A 24,449-nucleotide genomic window follows, 5' to 3' on the forward strand; every position below is an offset into this window, starting at 1 on the left:
AAGGCTTGAAGCTTGATCAATTCTTAATCACAGAGGAGAAAAGAATTATTCTCCGATTACAGTGCCTGCGCTGTTAGCAAGCAGCCTTCAATCTTTTTTTTTCCCCTTTAAAGAACGGCATAGGCTGTTTTTTATTGACTCCCCACTTGCAAAATGTTTATGGCTTGTTAATATATATTTACCCCTCTACTTTTGCCTGCAAATCAACAACACTTAGCACAGTTTGGTTACACAGTGTCCAGAGCAACTGGCAGGAGGTTAGAATGGAAGCAAGCTTAGGAGATCAATATAAGACTGATTAGAGAGATAGGACCAAATTCACGGCTCTTAGATACAACATGGGGAGAAGCAACGCTCAGGGCTGCGACTTTCTCTCCTGGCTAATACACTTGGAGAACATTTCCCGTAGAAAAAGGGAACGCCTGTGTCAAGCGCCGTTTACCCACTATTTCTGGTGGTTGTGTTTCAAATGAATCCGTGAAAAGGGTTAACGTAATACTGGAAGCCTAACTACACTGGTAGCGTGGAACATTTTTTTTTTTAAATTCTAGGAACAAACAGTATTTTCTTTCAACTTATATTGTCTTTTGGAGAATAAGGTTTGAATTGTATACCACTGTTACAGGCACATACCCATCTAATTTTAAATATATAATATATAATATATATATATATATATATATATATATATATATTATATATAAACATATAAATATATATATATATATATATATACACATACACACATTATATATATACACATACACACATTATATATATATATATATACACATACACACATTATATATATATATATATATATATATATATATATATATATATATATATATATATATATATATATATATACACACACACACATACATACATATTTATATATCATTCTTCGTGGACTTGCAGCTAACTAGAAATAACTAAATTAGTTCTGCTTGTACATAATATCAAAGCAATAGATCTAACGATTAAAAGACTCCTCAATGTAGAAGCGTCTTGCATTTGTGCAAAGCTGCGTTCAGTAGAAGCCTTTACCTGGAAAAATATAAAACTATAGAATTATTTGTATTTGATACAAATAAAACGCACTTTATAAACAAATTATAAAAACCTGTGCACACATACACCAGTATATCACATACACACATGGACTGTAGCGATTAGAACTATTTATGTCCATGCATGTGAAATACATTTTCTATACTCATGTATTTATTTATGTAGATATTAGTATTATCTAAGTGTGTGTATGATTATTAAGTAGCGGCCTGTTAACTAACTGCTACCATCTGTCATTAATAAGAACATCTTATTTATTTTCAGATTTACTTCTAATGGTCGTTACAATACAGCAGTTCTCAGCGCTATCTGGTTACACTCTACAGAGCTTTCTGGAATGACAAAAAAATTAGTATTCATTGGATATTTATTTAATTAATAAACCTCCTTCCCCCGGCAGAGATAGTTCAAGCAGTTCACAAGTCCTTGCAGTAAGCCTGTCTCGCTGATATTCTAATTAATTCTAGGCACTGATTAGTATTAAGCAACAGGGATTGTCATGCAGTGAATGATATCTTACACATTGAGATGTATAGCTATACAGACAAATACATTTAGACAAACAGATAAACAAAGATCTCCGGATCGGTTCAGAAAGGAAGGAACAGACAGACATGGTGTAGATAATGGGTTGGCAAATTGAAGAAAGCAAATTGACTGTTCGTTATCGGAGAAATAAATTGCAGGTAACTTTCAAACACCGGCAGAGCAGAAGCTTAGATGGCGAGCCATGAAATGTGCATACAATGCGGTAAAGAGAGGGAGCCTTTAACAGAATAACACTGGCCCAGGTTTATGAAATGATGGCTTTTCCTTCCAGATATATTAACGAGTTGTATTTTATGTATTTAAAGTCTTAAACAGGATTTTCATTGTGAAACTATCACGTCAAGTGGTTAATAAATCCAGATAGTCTCAAGTACTTAACAGCAAACAATGGAGCGCATATACATGGGGGAAAGAAACAGACACCAATAGTGTAATATGTAGATCAAATATAAATAAAATCAGATGTAAGATCCACTCACAAACGGGTCGAAAATATGAGGCTCATCAAAATACGGACTCTGGATAAACTTGAATGTAGAGAGCTGCAAAAACCAAGGAGAACCACAATGGTGCAGTATCTTAAAGCCGCAGAAAGATTTTAAGATAAGGCTTTAAGGCTTTAAGATACTGCACCATTGTGGTTCTCCTTGGTTTTTGCAGCTCTCTACATTCGAGTTTATCCAGAGTCCGTATTTTGATGAGCCTCATATTTTCGACCCGTTTGTGAGTGGATCTTACATCTGATTTTATTTATATTTGATCTACATATTACACTATTGGTGTCTGTTTCTTTCCCCCATGTATATGCGCTCCATTGTTTGCTGTTGATTTTCGTATACACTTCAGGAAGAGTGTTTATGGAAGCTGCTTTTAGTGTGGGGAAGTATTAATTTTATTATTTGATTGTTTCACGTGGAACATTGGTATTTTTTGTTTGCACAAGTCTCAAGTACTTGCCTACCTCTCATTCTCAGTTCAACCAGAAGTGCCAATTGGCTGGTTGGTAGACCTCAGTACATTAAATCATGAGTTAATTGGTAGAGCACACGCCATTATGTGATGAGCTGATTGGTAGACCTCACGCAATTAGATGATGAGATGATTGGTAGACCACTGAATCTTGCATTTTATTGGTTCTTTAAATACAAGCTACAAAAAAATATTTCATTTGAAGGCTGGCCAATTCAACCTAACTTTCAATTCAACCAGAACTTTAAATTATGGCCCCAACACAGGACACATACATACATACATGCATACATCAACTCAATGTGGAATATTATATCGCTATATAAATCAATAAATGATAATTACACATTCTATCTCAATTCACAGTTGGGTGACTAAATTCCACGCACCCAACAGGAAAAAAGAAGTAACAGAAAGGCTAAATCTGGAGAGTCCACTCCATATGTCTAGGATAATAGTTCTAGCCAAAGACCCTCCAACAAGGGATGATTATCTGTTTGGATGGCAAGGTGCCTCCAATAGGCAGTTTGGAATGTTCAAGAGATCTTTCCTGTATGGGCCAGTGTACTCAATTAGGGAAGCAGCACATAGACTGGTAAAAGGGGTGAGTGGGTATGTGTAAAGTTTTGTTTTTAAAATGCTTCCCATTATAACATAATATATACGGTTGAAAAGATTCCCCTGGTAAAGGACAAATTGTTGAGGGCCTGTATGGACATCAGGGTATACTGAACTTTTGGGGAGCCTTCAGGACTGGTGATGATATCTTCTGCCTGAGATTCCTAAATCCTAATGTCACTTCAGTGTATAATTCCCCTTAAAAGGTCCATTAATGGGTTTTTTATGTTGCAACAATGGCAGGTACTCCAGAAATGGATTGGGCAAATACAGGCTACGGTGAGATCTACTGCGAACCACAAATTCTTGTTCCTTATGAGTGGGGTATTTTACTCAATAAGTCTATACTGACCTAAAACAAATGTAGAAACAAATTATGGAATTTCTATACATTTATTAATGTATGAATAATGATATTATCCACAGATCAGTGTCTTCTTTCTCTGGACAAAGGACCACTGTTTGGTCACATCCCCTCCCACACTGGTTCCCACCTACTTCCTGCTCACTTTCCTTCTATTCACCACTTGCTGAAAGCTATCTGGGCTTAGGTCCAACATTCACATGGCTAGATCTGTCCTTTTCTAAAGCCACCACCCAAACTCCAGTTAGTTTACCCTACGAAGTCCACAGATATGGTGATAAGTCAACAACATATCAGGGTGCAGGACCTTGTATGTTAACGTCAGCAGTCTGCTCTTCAAGGATTTTTTTTTCTTTCAAGAAACGAGAGGTCAACTGGGCTTCAAAAATAAAACCTTTCAGGTGCTGCGGTGAGGACTGGGCTTCATTCAATTGGACAAGCTCACGGTACCAATATAATAACGGGTCTATTATTTTGAAAGAGGAACTAATATACCAGAGACAGATTTCCAATAAACTGGTCTATTGAGTCATATTTTCATTCTAAACAGGTGATGTCAAGACAGACTGAAAATGTACTCCTGAAAGTAGTTTTTTCTGTTCTCTCCAAAGTCATATTTTGTGTTAATATAAAAAAAAAAACAACTTGAGATTGAACCCTGGTATGAACCATCTGGCACACTAGTCTGCCAAACAAGAAGTAGAAGTTCTGCAGAGTGTTTCACATAAAGCCCAGGAAGGCACGTGGGATGTTTTAGTTAATAGTCACATATAGTCCAGCTATCGCAAACCAAGAAAAAAATCTCTAGATTGTGAAAGTTGTGTGTCGGACTGGCGTCCACTGCCCACAAACCACTCAATGGATGGATCATCTCGATAAAGCAAGGGAAAGCCAAGTCTAACAGAGTAGCTGCAATAAATTAATTTCCTATTTCCTTATGTCACAACAGAAGCAACATACAAGACACAAGCTTCTAGGCTGTTACAGGTCATGTTGAGATGACTACATCAACACGGGAGTTTTAGTAATCAAAATGTGTAATAATAAAATATTGTTTGGTAATACATGGCAGTTATTTGTATATATTGCCACCAAATAAAAAATTAATAATAAAAAAAAAAAAAAAAAAAAAAAAACAGAAAATGGTGGTAATTCTCTTTCCATTTGGTGTATCAAAATGTACCATTCAGAATAATTTTAGATTTTTCATGTTATAAATGAAAATGTAGTATCTTAGGGTGAGATGATAGATGACAGCGGGATGGGAAAGGTTATGCACCTTGCTGCCTTGTAACGGTTAAAGTATTTTAACACCCAAGCATTTATATTTTCTTAACATTATTATATTTATTTATTTCAAAACATCTCTCACAATTATCAAATGTCAATTTGGTGCATTACTCAAAAAAACGGTATGGCACCAATGAAATTATGTAAAAAAGTAGAAACTAATCCAGAAAACACAGTCTTGTAGATTGTAGGTTTTACACGAGATGGACTGAAGCCTTTTCTGATTTAGTCATCCTTTGTCCTGATGTGGTCACAAAATAAATATAATTTGAAAATTGCAGAAAATAGTTATTTCATTAAAATAATTAAAAAAAAAAAAAAAAAAAAGCTAATACGTCTAGGGTTTTACACACCATATTTACTCTGCAATATGGAACAAGACGAAGACAACATAGGGTACCCTAGGATAACATTTCCATGCTGCCTTTTTTTTTTTTTGTTCTTTTCCCCTTAACCTCTTTGCTGCCAGAATCTCGGAAAAAGAAAGAGGATTAAACCACATTGAAAGGGCAGGAACAAAAATCTAAAAAAAAAAGTGCTGATTAAACTTTCCCCCCTTGTAAAGCTTAGCATTAAATTTGCGGAATTTAGCAGGTATCCAAATAGATTGCTCCCGTGTATACAGTATAACTTCTTTGTTAATTGCCTGCCTCTTATTTGTGAAAGAGGCTCTCTGTATGTGAAAGGCTGGCTCTTGCTTAGCTGCAGGTTTTACAGTGAACCAGATCAATCCCAAACAGTAAATGGATATTATTAAACAGCAGGAGGTTGTGCAAACTGGGAAAGAGAAACTCACAGAGGACTGTCTTTGAGCAGATCTAGGTAGCCTGCTGAGAGAGGGCAATTGCAGGCATGCTTTTCCCTGCCAATCTTCAGCGTTTTCCAATCTAGATACTATGGCAACGGAACCTAAGAACCATAAGCTTGCTAACAAGCTGTCTTGATGAAACTGTCTGCCTGCACAATTTCATGTGTTTAAACAGAATGAAGACGCGTATGGATCTTTGTCAAACTGATTATCATTTGGACAGTCGAGTTAATAATTGTCTGATGTGCATCATGTTTTTTTTTTTCTCCCCATTTTCTTAAAAAAAAAAAAAAAAATTAAAAGCCTATCAGTGTCTCATTCAATTAAACCCAACGCAAAACGATGAAGTATTTTCACTTACTAGGTAATATTTTTTAAACGTTTTCGGTACGCTTTTCTGCAGAGACCTGTTATGTTGCTCGAGATCAGAAAGAATCATTCAAAGCAAATTAAATAAACCCTTTTTTCTTTTTCCATTATTCATTCTCTTATTTACATACAACAAATCCAGTTTGGCAGTGCTACATTTTCTGTAAAAAAAAAAAAGAAAAAAAAACGCTACACAAAAACCCCAGTTTCAGTAAATCCAATGTACTTATTTACCCTATATGCTAATCACCGATATTCTCACTGAACTTACATTTAAACCCTAGCACAACATAGGCTGCAAGCTGTTTTTGAAAGAGACTGACTGTGATCAGTGTTTTTCCACTTTTGCGCTGTGTTGTACTGAAAATCTTTATTTATTTAGGCCAGAATAAAATAATAATAGACGGTAGTTTGTTTCAATGCCGCGAGAGTAGCTTTCTTTGTGTTACACATATTTAATACCCAGCAAGCTGCCTTTGAGAAAGCTCTGTTTTACTAAAAATATCCCTTTTATCCCCGTTGTCAACAACATCCCTAAAACAATTAGGGATTTTATCACTTTGAAGTGAATTTGTTGCCTTTGGTAAATGGATGAGAAATACAAATGTTTCCTCCCATGATTAATTTTTTTCCTGCAATAATTGGAAGGATACCTAATAACCAGCTATATGATTAAAAATAAATAGATTGCTGGGGTGCAGGCTTTTGGCTCTGAGGTCAGTGTGCGTGAAACTCATTATATAGTCAATATATCGCCTTATTTTCAAATAATAGCCAATAATAGCCCTATTTTATTCTGCAGAAATAGTCAAATGTGTATCTGTGGCAGCTTTTTGTATTTGTAATTTTATTTTATTTGCCCTTAGCTTATTTATGCATTCAGCGGTTGGCTTAATGTTTTGGGTGTGTTCCATTCTGACATGATCTGTAATTATGCTTGATTACACTTTTCCTTTTATAAGTAATTTAGTAAATAAATTGATTATTATCTTATTAATATTTCATCAGATTTTGCAGCACTTTGTAAAACATACCTGTCCAACATGCGGCTGTAAGTACATTTCAATCATGTGTTTGGCATTAAACTTTTTTTGGGGGGGGGGTTAATGTTCTTGTTTTTAAAAGAATTGTCAAGAGGGGATATCTATGACCACTCCTTTTTATTGCCATTTTATCAAATGTTTAACCATGATATCACTTTTCCATGTGTAGCCAACCAATACAGATTATATATTTACTTCTCAGGGCATATTCATAGATATAAAACAATATTTAGTAAGACTAAGGTATAAAAAATTGGCAAAATGCAGTTTTGTTATTCACTTTATTCCTCTTTTTATATTTTAGTATTTGGTTTGCATTGAGAAATATATTACCATCATCATTTTTTTTTATTTCTTTACTATCTTATTTATATATTGATATTAATTTATATAGCGCCAACAACTTACACAGCACTTCTTACAGTACATGCATTCAACCGGTATATAAAAAGTAGAACTGACAGATAAAGGCTGAACTTGATGGACGCATGTCTTTTTTTCAGCCTATAGAACTATGTAACTATATAACTATGTAAAGATGGCCCTGCTCGAAAGCTTTGTAGACATCAGTGACCTCTCAGAGTAAATGCCTGATGAAGTCATGATGAAATCACAAGGTCCCTGTATTTATTTTACATTTTTAATGTTATTTTTAAGAGACATAAATGATGTTCCCTTATTTTTTCACTCTTGATTTTTCTGTATGGTGACTACATAATGTTCTCGAAGAAGGGATCTGCACTCCTACTTTCCTGATCAGTCCAGATAATTTATTAGAAATGCCACGTGGGGACTTTAAAGCGACAGAACCTTCCTGTTTCTGCAAAGTTTTGTTATTTCAACACCGCGTGACTATGATTAGCAGCGGAACATGGAAGCTTTAGTTCCACAACATCTCGGAAAAGTCAGTGCTGCGAACCCATTAATTAAATCAACATTTTATCAGTAAAAACTGAAAAAAATGCTTTAACACACAGTTACATCACAATAAAATGAATTCTTATGAGGCACACTGATAAGTAATGATTGTTTCCCTCTGTTTGGCAAAGTTGCTTTCTAACATAACCAAAATGTCTGAGAGATTATACAGGTTGATAAAGGTGGATCGTAGAAGGATTCTTTGTATTGCAAAGAGAAGCAAACAAAATTAAAATCTGAAACAATCCTTTACTCCCCACTCTGGAGAAAAAAGAAACCGAACCAGAGACCCGGATAAACCGAGCTTCACCCCGAGACTCTAGGTCAAACGCAGAGTTACAGGCAAAGGAGTAGTCAATATAAACCATATTTATTCCATATCCATAATTAAGCATTTCAGAAGTAATCGTTTTGTCTGAAATATAAACCTAACAAATGCATTATCAAATTCAGTATCATAATCATAATATATCATAAGGGTAGCATTAAATTAAATGAATTGGTTGATTTGTAAATAATGCCATTTTTTGAGTAAATTGATAAAAAGGACATTTATAGCAAAAAGAAAAAAAATTGCATTAACGATAGTCATCCATTCATCCTTAGAGACCTAGAGTTTTAAATAATTACTACATAGAAAGCATTACCTACATTAGGCAGAAAGGGAATATTACATCCCTTTGGAAAATAAACCACATAGAAAATAAATACAAATCTTAAAATAAAATCGGGGAATATAAATGATCTCTACTAAGCATAGGCTTCTTGTCAATCCAAATGCTGAGTAACGTTACAGGGGTAATGCAGTCATCAACGCGTTTAACATTGCCAAATTTAGATAAAATTAATTTATAAATTCACTGAAACTACCTGTAGTTTGTACTTTTGTTTAAAATTAGTGTTACTTTTAGATCAGATCACCAAGTTGCTACCTGTGAATGGCAAAACTAGCATTTCAGACTCCTGTCCTCAAACGTCTGTATATCCCTTTAGCCAAACCTTTACACAGGCTGCATGAACCAATCACAAACAATCAGCAACTGAACAATGCGATAGAGAGAACCCATTGATAGAATCAAAACGTAGTAATACTTAATTATAAAGAGTATTACTGTAGAAGACTTTGAAACACTACAAAAAACTTTTTCCATTTTTGTATCAAATTTGCTTGCGTTAAAAAAAGTTTAGTGCCTCTTTATTCTGTATTTTGACAGAATCAGTCAAAAACCATTAGCATGAAAAGGATATGATGTACGCCTGAACTCTCCGTGATGTAACTTGAGGCCTGAGTCTAAAATGGAGGCATGACGCAGGTGTAAATGTTCGAAGAAAACTAAACCCTCATGAAACAAATGGCTGATATGAAAGCTTTACCGTTATATAATCTCATAATACATTCGAATGTTAACTTGCGGGCAATGAAGTCGCAATTATTTAAAAAAAAAATAAAAAAAAAAGTTTACTTATGCTGAATGATTGTGCATCCCACACTAAGCATTATCCACGTTACTCATTGTTTGTTGTGACAAGCCTTTGAAAGTTTCTTGAACACGATTATTTTCCACCAATGTATATAAATATAAATTGGCACTTCATATCTCATAGATCACAATAGTAAATATGTCTTTTAACTGAAATATAATTGTTTCAAAAATGCACAAAGTGTTTTTCTTGAAAGCGTTGCATATATATATATATATATATATAAAAACCTGCTGCCTATGCTCATTGGCTTGAGGCGAGCTCAAGAGCGGAGAATCAAAGCGAAGCCAAATCAAACTATAATAGACATAACAAAGAAAAAAGAAAACATGACTATGTTTGAACATTTTGTTCTTTAACTATGACAATATATTGAAGAGAGGCAGGCAATAGCTCGACATACATTTAAGGTGTTGGAGACAGTGGTATTGGTGTATGGAGACGCACTTTCAATGACGCTGTTTAGGAGAGTTGGTCCCTCTTTTGGACCCCCCCCCCCACACTAAACATGCTTTCTAAAAGAAGGGTCCTTCTTTGCCTGTTACCGAGATGTTAAAGTTGAAACTTGGTGGTTGTCAACATTCAGCAAAGGGGGAAGCCTCAGCAAGAAATATAGGACACTAAATATATCATCCCAAAGCACATGGTCTTCATACAGGCTACATACAGTATATTTTAATGACATCACTTGACATCTTGACTGGGCTTGCCCCCATGATCAAATATTTAACAAAACTTATTGTACAACTATAACTATGTAATGGGTAGGTTACAGCTAAATAATGTAAACATTTGCGAGGTACAAGGACTGTATAGACCCTGAGAAGAATTTTATTAAACAAAAATGTCTAAAATTAAATACTGATAATAGCTAATAAATGCCAACTAAAGTTCCACTTTCACACCTGAACTCCAAAACGGTAATCAATAGGACATGTCTGCATGTGGAGAGTGGAAGGCTTCAGTGGAATTCACTTGAGGTTTCCAGCTACAATGATGATGACGTGAAAAACGAGCATTATTGTCAGTGGCATGTAACATGGAAAAACCGCAACTAAAATAAATCTGCCCTGCTGACTCACATCATGTTGACATGTAGCTCCACTAAGCTTTAAAGGGGGCTTCCGACAATTTTTCTGTATGTGGTATATTCTTCTTGTCAGTAGGGGACCTAGCAATATGTGCTAAGTAGCTTTCTGTAAAGTGAAACAAAAGACCTAGAAAACTTACAAAAAGCTATGCCCATTAATTCTTGGCTTCTCTGTGTGATTTATAGGCACTTTATTCGGATATTGGGGCAGTACTAGTTTTATTTGATATCAGCAGAGTTGTACTAAAAGCCAGAGTATTATTGCTAGTATAATCACATGTTCATACTTAGAAACTTCTTCGGGTAGACCACCTATTTATTTTTCATTCAGAACAGGTAACACCTAGACCACAGAACATAATACAATCTTTCTTTTATGTTGTGACTAGTGTTTATTTCCATCCTAAATATTATGTGCACTTTGCCTCCCTCTCTCTCTTTTTCCTCTTCAATTTTCTCAACCCTTCTCTCTCTCTTGCTCTCTTTGTAGTCTAAATCTTCTGCTCTCTCTACAATTTCTCTGCTCTTTACATGTCTTTCTTCTCTCTCATCTCTTTCTTCTCTCACCATCTTTCTTTCCCTCATCTCACTTCTCGCTCTCTTTTTATTCTGATCTTCCCCTCCTCTCTTCCTTCTTCCTCTCTGTTTGCTTCTTTTTAATCTTGCTCCCCCTCAAATTGTTTTCTGTTCTGCCTCACTAACCCACCCATTACTTGGCAGTCTCAAACCACACAATGCATTTTCAATGCATTTGCCCATTGATCCAGTAGAGCATTTGCAAGGTCAGGCATGGATGTTGGGCGAGAAGGCCTGGCTCGCAATCTACGTTCCAGTTCACCCTAAAGGTGTAGTACCCTTTTGATTATACACTGGCAACACCCTAATGTACGTTGTATTTACATTCTTCTGTACAAGCTTCACACACGTCTGGGTTCAAACTTTTAAAGTGTAAGAAAGTACAAAACAGTTAAATATGTAAAATGCATTGTATGTTAGTCTCATATATATATTTAGATATATGAATATTTTAAGAGTAATGTGCTTGCAGTATGTACTGGTTGATATGAGTAACCAAGTATATGAGTGTTTTTATGAATGTAGAATGGTCTGGAAGGTATATGCTATGTGTAGAGTAATATGAGAATATGTATCCGTCTGCAGAGGTTATGTTGATCTATTTAGAGATGGGTTATTTGTACTTGGTTGCCTAAAAACATAGCGATCCTTACAGATACAATTTCACATACACGCTATAGTTGCCTTAGGTTGACTTTCGCATCTAAAAGAACTCCACATTTACAGTCCATGCCACGTCCTGTCACCTGATCATATGCCAAGCATGTTGAGATGATCTGACTATGGCGATGAATTATGTTCCAGATTTTTTAATTCCTGTCTCATTCTAAGGATATCCGTGAAATTCCAGGCTGTCTACTACTCCCCTTCTCCTAGTGTTGGGACTGAGATCAGGGGCAGGGATAGCACCAGTTAGCCTTAAAGGGGGTGGCTAGTGGACAGGTAGTATGCAGGGGTAGATGGAAAGCAGGTGTGGAGTAGGGAGAACAAATGCCGTTGTGTTTTATTGTCTTCAGCATGTCTGCTGATGCGCTACTCCCGCTCAACCCCCTCTTCTTTCTTGAAACTAGGGGCATAAAGAGGTAACGCCAGGACTCGGACTTGTAAAGCACGCTTCCTTCTTTCTCGGGGGAGGGCATGCCCAAAACAGCACATGACTAACAACAAAGGCAGCTTCCAGGTCTGCAGGTAAAATTAATTTTATAGGAACAAAATGAAATAAAACCAATTTTTTGCCAATGCTAGCCTACATTACTGTAAACAGCACTGTATTTTACTTTCAGAAAGAAACCCAGTTAATTATTAGAGCTCTTCAAGGAAGCCACACGCAGCTGGAACAGTAGACCTCCTGTTTTGTCTGGAGTAAATATTTCCCCTGCATGGGTCATGTATGAATCAACTGCAAAACCGATACAAAACCTTTTTGTATCAAACACTATGAAATGTAAAACCTCATAGGTATTAAAGTAATCATTAGCTAAATGGCAATGACACCATGGAGCACACATAAAGCCAAGAAACCTCCAAGTTTAAAGGAAAATGGTATCTAAAATCCATTTCCAATATAGTAATAAAGCTCTATGACTAGAAGCATATGGGCCTACAGCATTCCTTGACTCACGCATTAATGTCCTGTCCCATAGAGCAAAATATATGACCCACATTATCAAAAAATTGGATAGCAACTCGATAAAACATTGTGGTTTTTATAAATATACGTAAAATGTTCCCAGCCTTGACAGATTTAAGATATTTGAAATTGCACATGCTCTCTCTCAGCAAGACTGGTGAAGAAAATTGTATTTGGCTTTTATTCTTCTAAGCACTTCCCAAGCACTTTCTGGAAAGGTACTTTCAGCAGGAAAGTAAGAGTGCAAGAAAATGATTCCACTAGTCCCTTAAAAGGCAATGTACGAAATACTTAAAATTCGATTCAATTGATAAAATATAGACATACAATTACATCTTTAAAACATGCAGTTTCCTCTAGAAGACACATATATTAAAAGTTTACTATGCCCATTGTAAAGTTAGAAACAAACAATAATATGAGAAACTTGGTTATACACGTTGGTGTATTTCAGCCAGTTGATGAAGAACCCACAACATACACAGCTAAGGTTCTTTAAAGCTGACTTTATTATTATTAAGGCATTGGCTTTAAGATTGTTTTGAACCAGGAGTTTGAGCCAGCCCATCTTTGGTCCCTCTCCTCAAGTCTGATCCAAATATTGGGCGTCTGTCTGGCTCAAGTCAGCGCCAGCTTTCCCAGCTATAGATAATTTATCTTATAACAGACAGAAATGCCCTTAAGAAAACTGACCAGAATTTTAAGTTGAACTGCAGGGACATTTTTTATTTATCGAATTATATACCTTAAAAACGAGCAGGAAGTATTCACCTTATTTGGTATAAAAAAAAGTATATATAAAAATGTAAATTAACAGTAATTAGATTGAGGAAACAAGCACATTTAATATTATTAGCATTCAATTTAAGTTAGAATTGAGTTGGGGATACTTTAGATGTCAAATAGAAAAGGGGAGACAGAACCCTCAATTCAGGGAGGGTTCTACTCCTAAATGCCCACCCTGCCCCTAAGTATGGCTTGTTAGCAACACTGAATCATGCTATTGGGTAGAAGTGTGAGGTTATGTATTTTGTGGTGTTTGTATTCTTCTAAGACAATGCAGCAGGCAGTTCGATTTTAATATCCAGTATATTAACGCTGCACAGTGACGCACCAATTCTGAGGGTGTTTCCAGTAATGAGGCTCTGAGGGACATTTCTTTTCACATTACTACTATGATGTGGTCTATTAACTGCTCAGTGTGACAGGAGCTGAAACAACAGGTTTTAATAAGGTCCTTTCCAAGGAAAGGTCAAACTGAAGAAATATAGAAGAAAAGTTTGTACTAAGCACAAGCTGTTCTGAGTGAAATATGAATACTATATCGCTGGAGGTTTAGACCAGGGCTGTCAAATCTAAGGCCTACAGGCAGGATCATGCCACCTATCCCATTTTATCTTAACCTCAAAGGAAATGGACTCCAGAATGTAATTTATCAATTTTATGAACTTTGCCAAAATTCTTTGTAGGTAGGGTTCAAAAAGCATATGGTTTCATAACATATGTTATGCTTGCAGGTTTTTAAGCTATTTGTCGTCTTGTGCATGGCTGCGTACATGAGGACAATTGGAGGGAAATAAATAAAGGGGCGCAAGACATAAGTGACATGGGAAAAGACTGACGCATATGGAAATATTGTGAGGAGACATAATATGAAGAGGCATAATATGACGAAGCATATGAGCACAAAAAGATAAACGGGAGGGAAAGTTATGAGCACAAACAAAAAACTAGGAACATAATATATGTGAGGAGGGGTAAAGACATAATGGTAGTGGAATAGAATATGGAGAAGTTTCCATACTATTTGAGAGAATGTATTTCATGCATATTGAGCTACTCATTCTTTACAGTAATGCTTTGTGCATATTGTTTGGCCTTCATGGGCTTATAGGCAAGTCTTTAACATGGTCCCTTGGTCAACTAGAGCTGTACAGTAATGTATTTGTCCTGTAAACCGGCATATAACTGCCTGTGTGTGGTGACTGAAAATAATAGTTATCTCAGAGTCTCTAGCTGCCTATGTGTCTCGCTTAGCTGAAAATGTATGGGGGTGAGGAATTATCGCCCACATTATGTTGCACAAGCAGTTGCAGTAGGTGCCTCTGGCCTGCTGAATTGACTCCAGAAGTGAACATGCCATACTACACATATCTACCCCACCTCTGCAAAACATATTTCTTTTTAAATAAAATACCCAGGAGGGCATCTCAGTGCTTATTTTACTGCCACACTCACCCCCTGCTGATTTTTAACGTATATGCTGAATTCTGTTAACCAAACTGTACTGTTGGTCTAAATAACCCCTAACCTCGACCTGGAGATGGTCTAGAGCATCTGCCTGCTACCACTGGCGAATCCGATAACCTGTTCAACCATAGCCATGGCCTGGAGTAGACCAAAATATCAATCCTCAATATTTATTATAGGCGGATATATATTAAAGGGGAGGGAAATGAGCTTCAACGTATAAAGGAGTATGTATAATACTGAAAAATGCGCCAAGAAGACTGGCCTTTACACCTTCTTGCGCAAGTCCGACAGAAGCAATACAAAGCACAAACGAAGGCTGAGACCACTAACCGCTCACACTGCACTCAAAATTTCCACACATGCTGTGTGTGTTTTGATGTCACAAGTGATTACGTGATGTTTACATCATGACATCTATGACGTAAATATTGATCTGAGCTCAAATATAGGAACAAGGCTTTTCCTTTCCTATTCAGCTTATTGCTAAGATTCTTTACATCGTTCACCAACTAAATCTACTGTGAATGACTTGGATTACATTGTTTGACATACATGAAGCAGGAAACATAGGTGTTGTGTATAGTTACTGCATGTTGTGTACCAATCTGGTTCTTTTTTTTTTTTTTTTAAATCAATGTCTAACTTTGCATATTATAGCTTTCCAGTCACTCAGGGACAATCTAGGGTCTTATTAAAGTACTTAAGATAAATACTTTAAAATGCATTATTTATGCATTTTTATTATGGGGGGGGACACTTAACTTTAGGAGAAGCTGCAGCTCCAGAGCTGCAACACACCATCTGCTCTGTGGTCCATTTCTGTGCAATATTTAGCTGAAAAAAAGCTGATGTGTTTGGTGGAAGTCAAAGAGCTGAGGGGGCAGGGAAGGAGGTAAATGTATGGTAGGGGGCTTTCTGTTAATGGGGTGGGGGGGACACTATAAAGTGCTAATGATGACTTTAATTGCATTTGCATTAGGTATAATGTTTACCATTTAATCAGTAAAATAATAGCTAGGTATAGAATTTAGCAAGCCCATGCATGGCTTTGAATATTATTTTACCTTTATGTTACCGGCCATACTACTTTCAAATAAAAAGTGAATTTTATTTATAAGCATCTCATTTCCATGATCAAATACGAGTTATAATCTTAGTCCACATGTTCTTTTGTTGCATTATCTGTAATAAAGATATACCTTTTTTTGCTTCTTTTACCCTACCATTAAGGGATACTCACATTTTTTCTGCCTCATAAATTTTCTTTCTTGTCAGTTGGTATCTGTAAATGCAAATTTGTGACATTATTTCCTAACTGAGATTTATACAGAACATATCTAAAAAATGGTAAATGTGTTGTGTTCTGTAGTCCGTGTGTTTAAAAGGATTTTATTCCACCTTCTTGCATAGGAATTGTCACTGGGAGAATAGAACCGCGTAGACTTTACATTAAAATCACTTTAATCTCCGAGCTGTCATCGGCTGCTTCAAGAAATGCCAAGTTGCTATTGTTTAATGTCTGTCATTTAAAAAAAAAAACTAAGAAGTTATCTATCCTGTAAAATTATTAACCGATGGTAAAATTGCCTTGTAAGTATTAGGACAATAGCAATTTCGTAACAGCTGGGACACTGCCACTGCAAGATAAGTACATTTCGCTTTGTAGACTCATAAAGTGCTTTGAAATGGTTTATGAGTGATGGGAGGATGTATTTTCTAAGTGAGAAAAGCAATGTTTTGCAGCACAGAAAGCCTTGAAAAGCTGACACACAGCCATGCAAATGCCATTCTTTTTGGTAAGTAATTTGCTTTTTTCTTTCAAAGGCATAAATGGCATAGTTAGACACATTATTTTGTATATTGCATATAACAATATGAGATGCGCCAACCCAGCAAGCACATAACATTTCATATTGATAAAAGAATCCAGGATGGCGTGTATGATTAACATAAATGTATACACACTAACTAATGCCTTGCACAGTGTAATATAAGAGTGTAAGAAAAAGTTAGCATATTTATTGTGTCTCAAAGTCTTTGCATAAGTATTAAACCAAACGATAATAACTGTCTACATTTCATATATGTAAGTGTACATCGTTTGACTTTGTGTTTGAAGTTCGTAACAGTGTTACATGTCTTCACCGGCCCACACAAATAATAATCAGTCCACTCATTTTTTAGATTATGCCAGCGAAAGAATATAAGCCCATTGGGTATGTTAGCTCACAACGTTTAAAGTAGATAATCCACTGCGTTTCTTATTAAAAATACATAACGCAATATAAAAGTGTAGTTTAGAGATTCAGCATGATAAAAATTAGAACACTGAAATAAACTTAGTGCCAAGAAATCATCTCAGCAATAAATGATTTCAAATTAGTAAGGAAATGAGGAAGAACATTGATTTGTATCTCGCTATGCTAAAAATATGGTTTCTAGGGCATTTGAATATTATCCATTAACCATCTTACTGTGCTGAGCACCAGAGAAACTAGATGTTTCTTCGCTGTTGCGCCATTGTGGGCCTATGTGTTCAGTTCGTATGGCCTAACAGAGTCAAGAGTTCCTTCTGTTTTCTCTACTTAGTAAGCCAACTTGTTAATGTGTTTCACTTCTGCTACAATACAGAGTTCCACAATACCGTTTCTTGTGATTTTCTAATTGATTTATGTTATCAGCCGCACAGAGGGGTCTATTAATCGAGAGGTTGCAAGAGAGCTGAGCTTTCAACACCTTGATTTCACTACACGTTATAAAAGGTCCAATCCCAATGAGCATCTCCTGCATAGATTATAACTTAATCAGTGAAGTGTATTTATCGCCTCACCAATTATTAAATGATGTCATATGAAGGGCTGAGCTGGCCTTCTTGCTGGAGAAACCCGCCAGTGTTTGAATAGTCAAGTGAGGGATTTCAAAATCACAAGTTTCGTGCAAACACAACTTTTAACTTTCCAATTAGTATATAAATGCCCAGTGGGGTTTATTCACTAAAGGGAAAGTTGTCAGGAGAGTTGAGTTTCATCTCTGTTACATAGTTTGTAAGGTTGAAAAAAGTCCATCAAGTTCAACCCTTCTACCTAACCAACATTTCTTTACAAATTGATCAATTATACAGACCCAGCTCAGCCCTTCTTGTTGGAGAGTGTTGGCCCTATATAATGAATAGTGCAGCTAAAGAGATGAATCTGACTCTCTTGCAAACTCTCCTGACATCTCTCTCTCTTTACTGAATAGCCCTCATATTGAATGGAAAGGAATTATTCCAATAAGGTTCAGTCTCTGCATAGAAACCAATGGGCAGACAGACACACAAATAGAATACTTTTAAGAACCAGGGATGGGCAGAGTATCCATACAAGGACATCACAGAGTGTGACAAGGCATGTGAAACCATTGGTACCTACATGACACAAGGGGAAATATCCCCTACAATGTACCATATTCCAAAAAAACAATTATAGAAAATCATGGTATATGATTATGCAGCTTTTTTTCCCCAAAAAGGCAGAACAGTTTACTAGTTAACACCGAGTAGTTCAACTCGTTTATTGTGGTCACTAAATAATACAACACAGCATACAGAAGACTTTTCTAGCAATAGCGTGCTTCAATAAAGTATTAGATAACATAATTTTCTGACTAATTATCATAATTATAGTCCAGTGCATAGATTTTTTCCTTGACAAGTGTTAGCTAAAGATTTTAACAATTGCGAGAAACATGCAAATTGGTTTTAACAGCTGTTAAACTTTGAGAGATGGTATTTCTTTTTTAGAAAATAATTATGACTTCGGGAAGAGAAAATGGATTGTACGCTCTCCGAATGGGAATCACTGTCAGGGTTATTAATGGAGATATCAGTAAACCTATCTTTTTTTGCAAGAGAAACATACATAAATCATGTTGCTTTCAGAACACCAAATATCACTGGAATTTACACCTGATCAGTCTAGCAAATACATATTGGTACACATTTATGGCGCTCACCAACTTGGACACAAAACAGTGTATATTTTATGTCAGGTTGTCATAATTACATTTGACATATTTTTGCATCCACTTATGAATACACATGTACAGTATAACATCCAGTAATGTGACAGGTATATGGAGGAGTGTTTTCCATAATACAAAATATACCATCATACCAATTTTTGGGCATCACTCAGGATTGTGACTCAGGTACAAACCGAGGCAGACTTATCTGCAGCATAAGGAAAGTCATCTGGCTGTCTTACAGAAGCACAAGAGAACAAAACAACTAGAGAGATGACATTTGAGTCAGCTTGGCTCTGCCTCACTTTCCTGCACCTTTGATGAGCCTGGAGGACAGAGAAGATCAACCTCTGCTCTCCAACATGCCACACAATCCTTCTTTTCATGGTACCTCTACCATTCTCATTGCCAGAAGCCACCCATAACTCCTTTAGTACTGTCACTGCAAATATGCCCTTATCTTCTGACCTCACTAGCAGCCCACTTGACCCTATTGCCGCACACATCTCCTACCTTCTCTGTCCAGTATTCTTTTACCAACCCTAAGTCATATATTTAGCCTCTGTTTCCCTCCAATTCGGCTTAACCCTTTCTCATCAAATTTCATCCACAACCCTCTACTGATACAGTTCTCATAAAAATGACTAAAACTGCTAAAACAGAAGCCAGTTTTTGCTTACTTATGTCCTTGGACCCCTCTGTTGACCTCCCTGATTACCATTCTGATAATCATTCTATCTTATGACATTGTGACATGAGATGAACAACATGTGACATATTACACCATGTAATGATTTAACAAAATAAAGCCAAAATGGAGAAGCTTAATTGATCATCAGCAAGTGTAACCACATCTAAAATGTTTGAGCAATTTGCTGGTCTAGAGCATTCAGGAGTGTGGACACAATTCTAAGCAGGAAAGACATCAGCAATGATCTTAGAGAAGTAATTGTTGCTGCCCCTCAATCTGGGAAGACAGTTGCCAATCTTCCAGGACTGGACATCCCATAAAATTCACCCCAAGGTTAGACCATGCAATGCTCAAAGAAATTGCAAAAAAAACAAGAGTTGCATCTCAGACTCTACACAGGCCTCAGTTAGCATGTTAAATGTTAAAGTTCATGACTGTACAATGAGAAAAATACTGAACAAGTATGGTTTGTTTGGAAGAAAAAGAACATGGCAACATGGCTTAGGTTTGCAAAGCTGCATCTGAACAAACCACAAGACTTCTGAAACAGATTAGCCCAAAGTGGAGATGTTTGGCCGTAACGCACAGCACCACGTTTGGTGAAAACCAAACACAGCATATCAACACCATCAAGCATGGTGGTGAAGGAGTGATGATTTGGGCTTGTTTTGCAACCATAGGTCCTGGGAACCTTGCAGTCATTGAGTCGGCCATAAACACCTCTGTATGCCAAAGTAGTCAAATGTGAGGCCATCTGTCTAAGCTAAAGCTTTGGCCGAAATTATGTCATCCATCAGGACAATGATCCCAAGCACGCCAACAGAATGCCTGAAAAAGAAAAAGATGCTGCAATGGCCCAGACCTCAAGCCGATTTCAATTACTTCAGAATATTGCTGCTAAAAGTGGTTCTACAAGCTATGAACTCATAAGGTATACAAGGGCAAGAACACATGGCTTCTCCATTTTGGCCTTATTTTTGTTGAATGAACCATGACGATGTAATATGTCATGTGTTGCTCTTCACCTGAGGTTGTATTTACCTATTTTTTTTTTTTATTTTTTTTTTTTTTAGACCTCCTAAGGAACAGATTATTGTTATGTCTTGATTTGTCCAACTCCAAATGCTTAGGCAACTGCAGACAAGAACCATTTGGTCCACCTAGTCAATTTTTCCTGATGTAATAAAGCCCACAGGGGGCCAGAATGGACTAGAGTGGGCCCTGACAGAGTGTTCAGCAGGGCTAGGCTAAGGCAGGAATTGTGGATTTTAGGGGAGGAGTTTTGGTAGGAGGATATTTAAGTTTGTTGATCACTGGGGAAAGGATCCATTTTGTTTAACCTTACCTGGTGTTGTTTGTGGAGTGCTGCATTAGTCACAGTCGTGAGCAGTAGCTTGCCAGGGTTAATGTGGTGGTATGATCATTGGTGGTCATAACCGGTGGGAGGTTCCTTGCAAGGAGGGGTGCTCGGAACCTCAGGTCCGGGTTGGGGCATCCTGGTATGTCCCCTCCCATAATTGATGTGTGGTATGGTACCTGGATGACTTGGCAAGCTAGGTTGGTTTCGGTTTCGTCATTGTCTCTGTTAACGCAACTATGTTTATTATTTCAGGTTTTGTGGGACAATGACTGTTAACTAAAACGGCTGTGGCCTTTTCAAACCCATATTGTGTGTTGGTGTCTTATTTAATTGAGTAACCGAGCGGAGCCTGGCCCGTGAGTCTAAGCTACATCTGTCAAGACTTCAACCTTAATCAGTACTTGGGTTTGTCTTAAATTGAGGATAGCGGGATGCCTATTCCATACATATTTATGTTCCCTTACTGTATTAGCCTCTAGGGCTGCTGAGGGGCCGTTCTGTTTATCTAACACTCTTTCAGTAAAGGAAAGTTTCCTTACATTAGATCTCAAATGATGATGCACACTATAGATTCAAGCCAATATGGTGCATTACTAGATGATACATATAATTTAGGTATCTTACAAACAAGAAAAGGTTATTGAAACTATGCTGAAATATTAAGATGCTTTCTGTCACTTGAACCACGTGATGTGATATGTTTAAATGGAGCAATAGGCTTGTCTTTTGACCACTCTGCCCACCCTGCTGTGTTTATGTGATGCAGGAGGCCTACAGCCATTACTAAGCTGAAATAAGGTTTCTTCTTATTAGGCAACTTTCCACATGCCCAAGCCCTATAAAGTAGGGGGCTTAATGATTTCTAGTGATTGTTTCTGATTACAGCTCCTTTTTTTTCCTGCACTGAAAACCAGGCTAATCATGTCAGGAGAATTTTGTCCTAATCAAGCCAAATTTCAAGGTGTGCCCCTCCCCTATAGCAAATGACAAGTTTATTGCTGTACTGAATAGCTCCAATGTCTCTATGGAGGGGGTTAAATAGGAATAACTTAATACCTCTGAAAAATACATTTCTTTACATAAATATTTGATCTTTTCTTTGAAGTTTTCCATTCCATACTATTTATTCTTTTTTATTTCTCTTTCTCTCCTTATATACATATATAATTATATATTATATATACACACACACACATACACACACATATATTACATATACTGGATAATGGAACAATATACTAAGCTATTCAAATATTGCTTTACCATAGAGTTTTTGCTAACATTGACTATTTCCCTTAGTGCCACTTAAGATTTGGAAAGTGGTTGCAGTTTTAACCTCTAGCCGTTTCACCTTGGAGCTTTCATTGATTAAACCCACTTGGACTAAGATTAGTGCCCGAAATGAGTGGCAACTATGATTAGAAAGTTTGTAACACTTGAAGTTGACTATAAAGTGGTTTTTGTGCCAACATAAAAATGTGTCAATCTTGTAGAAAATTAGAAAATAAAAACCATGACAGTATACATTACACAGATATTATAACTAAAAATATAATGAAAAGTATTAACAAAGAAATACATAGAAAAGTGGTAGGAAATGATGGATAAATAGTGTGGTAAATATTAAATCATCTAGTAGAAAGTGTTTTCTGCATATGTGTTGTATTTACTTATTTGCATCCAAATAGAAAAAGTTAGGGACTGGACATCTAATTGAGAAATCAGAAATAATAGGCTCATATTTTATATTACAGTCATCATTTAGCATAGCTTGCAGTTTTGATCCAGAAACGCAATCTTTAAAGGTGTAAAATTATCTGGGAGATCTTGTGGCTTGACCACAAATCTCTGGATGAATGGGGATGTTCTCAGGGTCACACAGTCAGACATATTCTACTTTGATTTAATGATATCTGAGAATCTCAATTGGTGCATTTCTCATTGGTATATCACAACTTATGTCCATGCTTAAATACAGGTGAGTTAATACAGAACTAGTGATAATGTAACCCATTGAGCGCATATCTAATCTAGCCAAAGGATGAAAAAACAAAATCCAGGTAACCTCCACACCATCGCATATAAACATAAAGGGAAGAAGAAAAGCAATATACTGCAACACTACATATATTTAAAACCACATTAGTTATAATTTATATGTATATCAGCAAAATTATTTAAGGAAACTTACTCCACAAAAAATTTTCATTAAAAAAACAAGGAGAGATTACCAATCCTAACTTAAACAGTAATGTTACAGTAAATAAGGTAACTAAAATACGGAAGCGGAAGAAATTTTAAAAAAAACTTTATCCATCATATGATTAGGGTTCATTTGTCAGCATATTAATTCAGATGGTGTTGGAGAATCTAGACCATTTGTAATTTAAAAGGAAGAGAAAGGATAATCTAACTAGATGAAGCACAGTCCCTAATAGATCTGGAAAGCAGAACAGACACAAGTATTCAAGAAGCTGACAAGGGAGGAGGTATAGCTATCCTAAATAGATTACATTATTTAGAAGAAGCTTGGAACATCTTAGGTGGTTCCAACACATATCAAGTACTTAAGGAATATTTCACCCAACTGTTTAAAGGCAAGCTGTATACCCTCCTAATTTTAGCTAAAAAGTGGTTCAACAAGCTATTAAATCATAAGGTATAGTTTATTTTTCACACATGGCTTCTCCATTTTGGCCTTATTTTTGTTGAATAGACCATGACATGATGTAATATGTCATGTGTTGCTCTTCATCTGAGGTTGTATTTACTTCTTTATTTAGACCTGCTAAAGAACAGGTGATTGTCCTAGCCGACCCACCTGAAAATCAACCATGTACCACAAAAGCAATGGTGTTTCAGTGACTTAAAGCCCAGGGCACTAAACCTAACAATTTACTGTGCTCTAAACAGGATCAAGGAACATGCAATATATGAGTTCATGTTATTTATAGTAAAGAAATGTAACCTTTGAAACATGCGACACCATCCTCTCATGGACCCATCGATGTGGACCTAAGCAGGTACATACTTGGGAGACATTAATATAGGTAAAAAGAAACATAGAATTTCACTGCAGATAAGAACCATTTGGTCCACCTAGTCTGCCAATTTTTCCTGAAGCTGTATACCCTCCTAATTTTTGCAAAAAAAAACCAAACATTATCACTTAAGATAATTTTGATTATCTATTTAATAAGTTCCCAAGAACTCCATTTTTATTATTTATTTGGAAGAAACTTGGACAGAATAACAAGAGTAAGAGAAAAAAGCAATGGAAGGAGATATATATAATACTGTGCAGGTGTGAAAAAATAGACATGTTAATAGTTTTTTCATTTAACAAAATGCCAAGTGATTAAA

Source organism: Spea bombifrons, chromosome 9 (assembly GCF_027358695.1).
Source record: "Spea bombifrons isolate aSpeBom1 chromosome 9, aSpeBom1.2.pri, whole genome shotgun sequence".
NCBI classification, from domain to species: Eukaryota; Metazoa; Chordata; class Amphibia; order Anura; family Pelobatidae; genus Spea; species Spea bombifrons.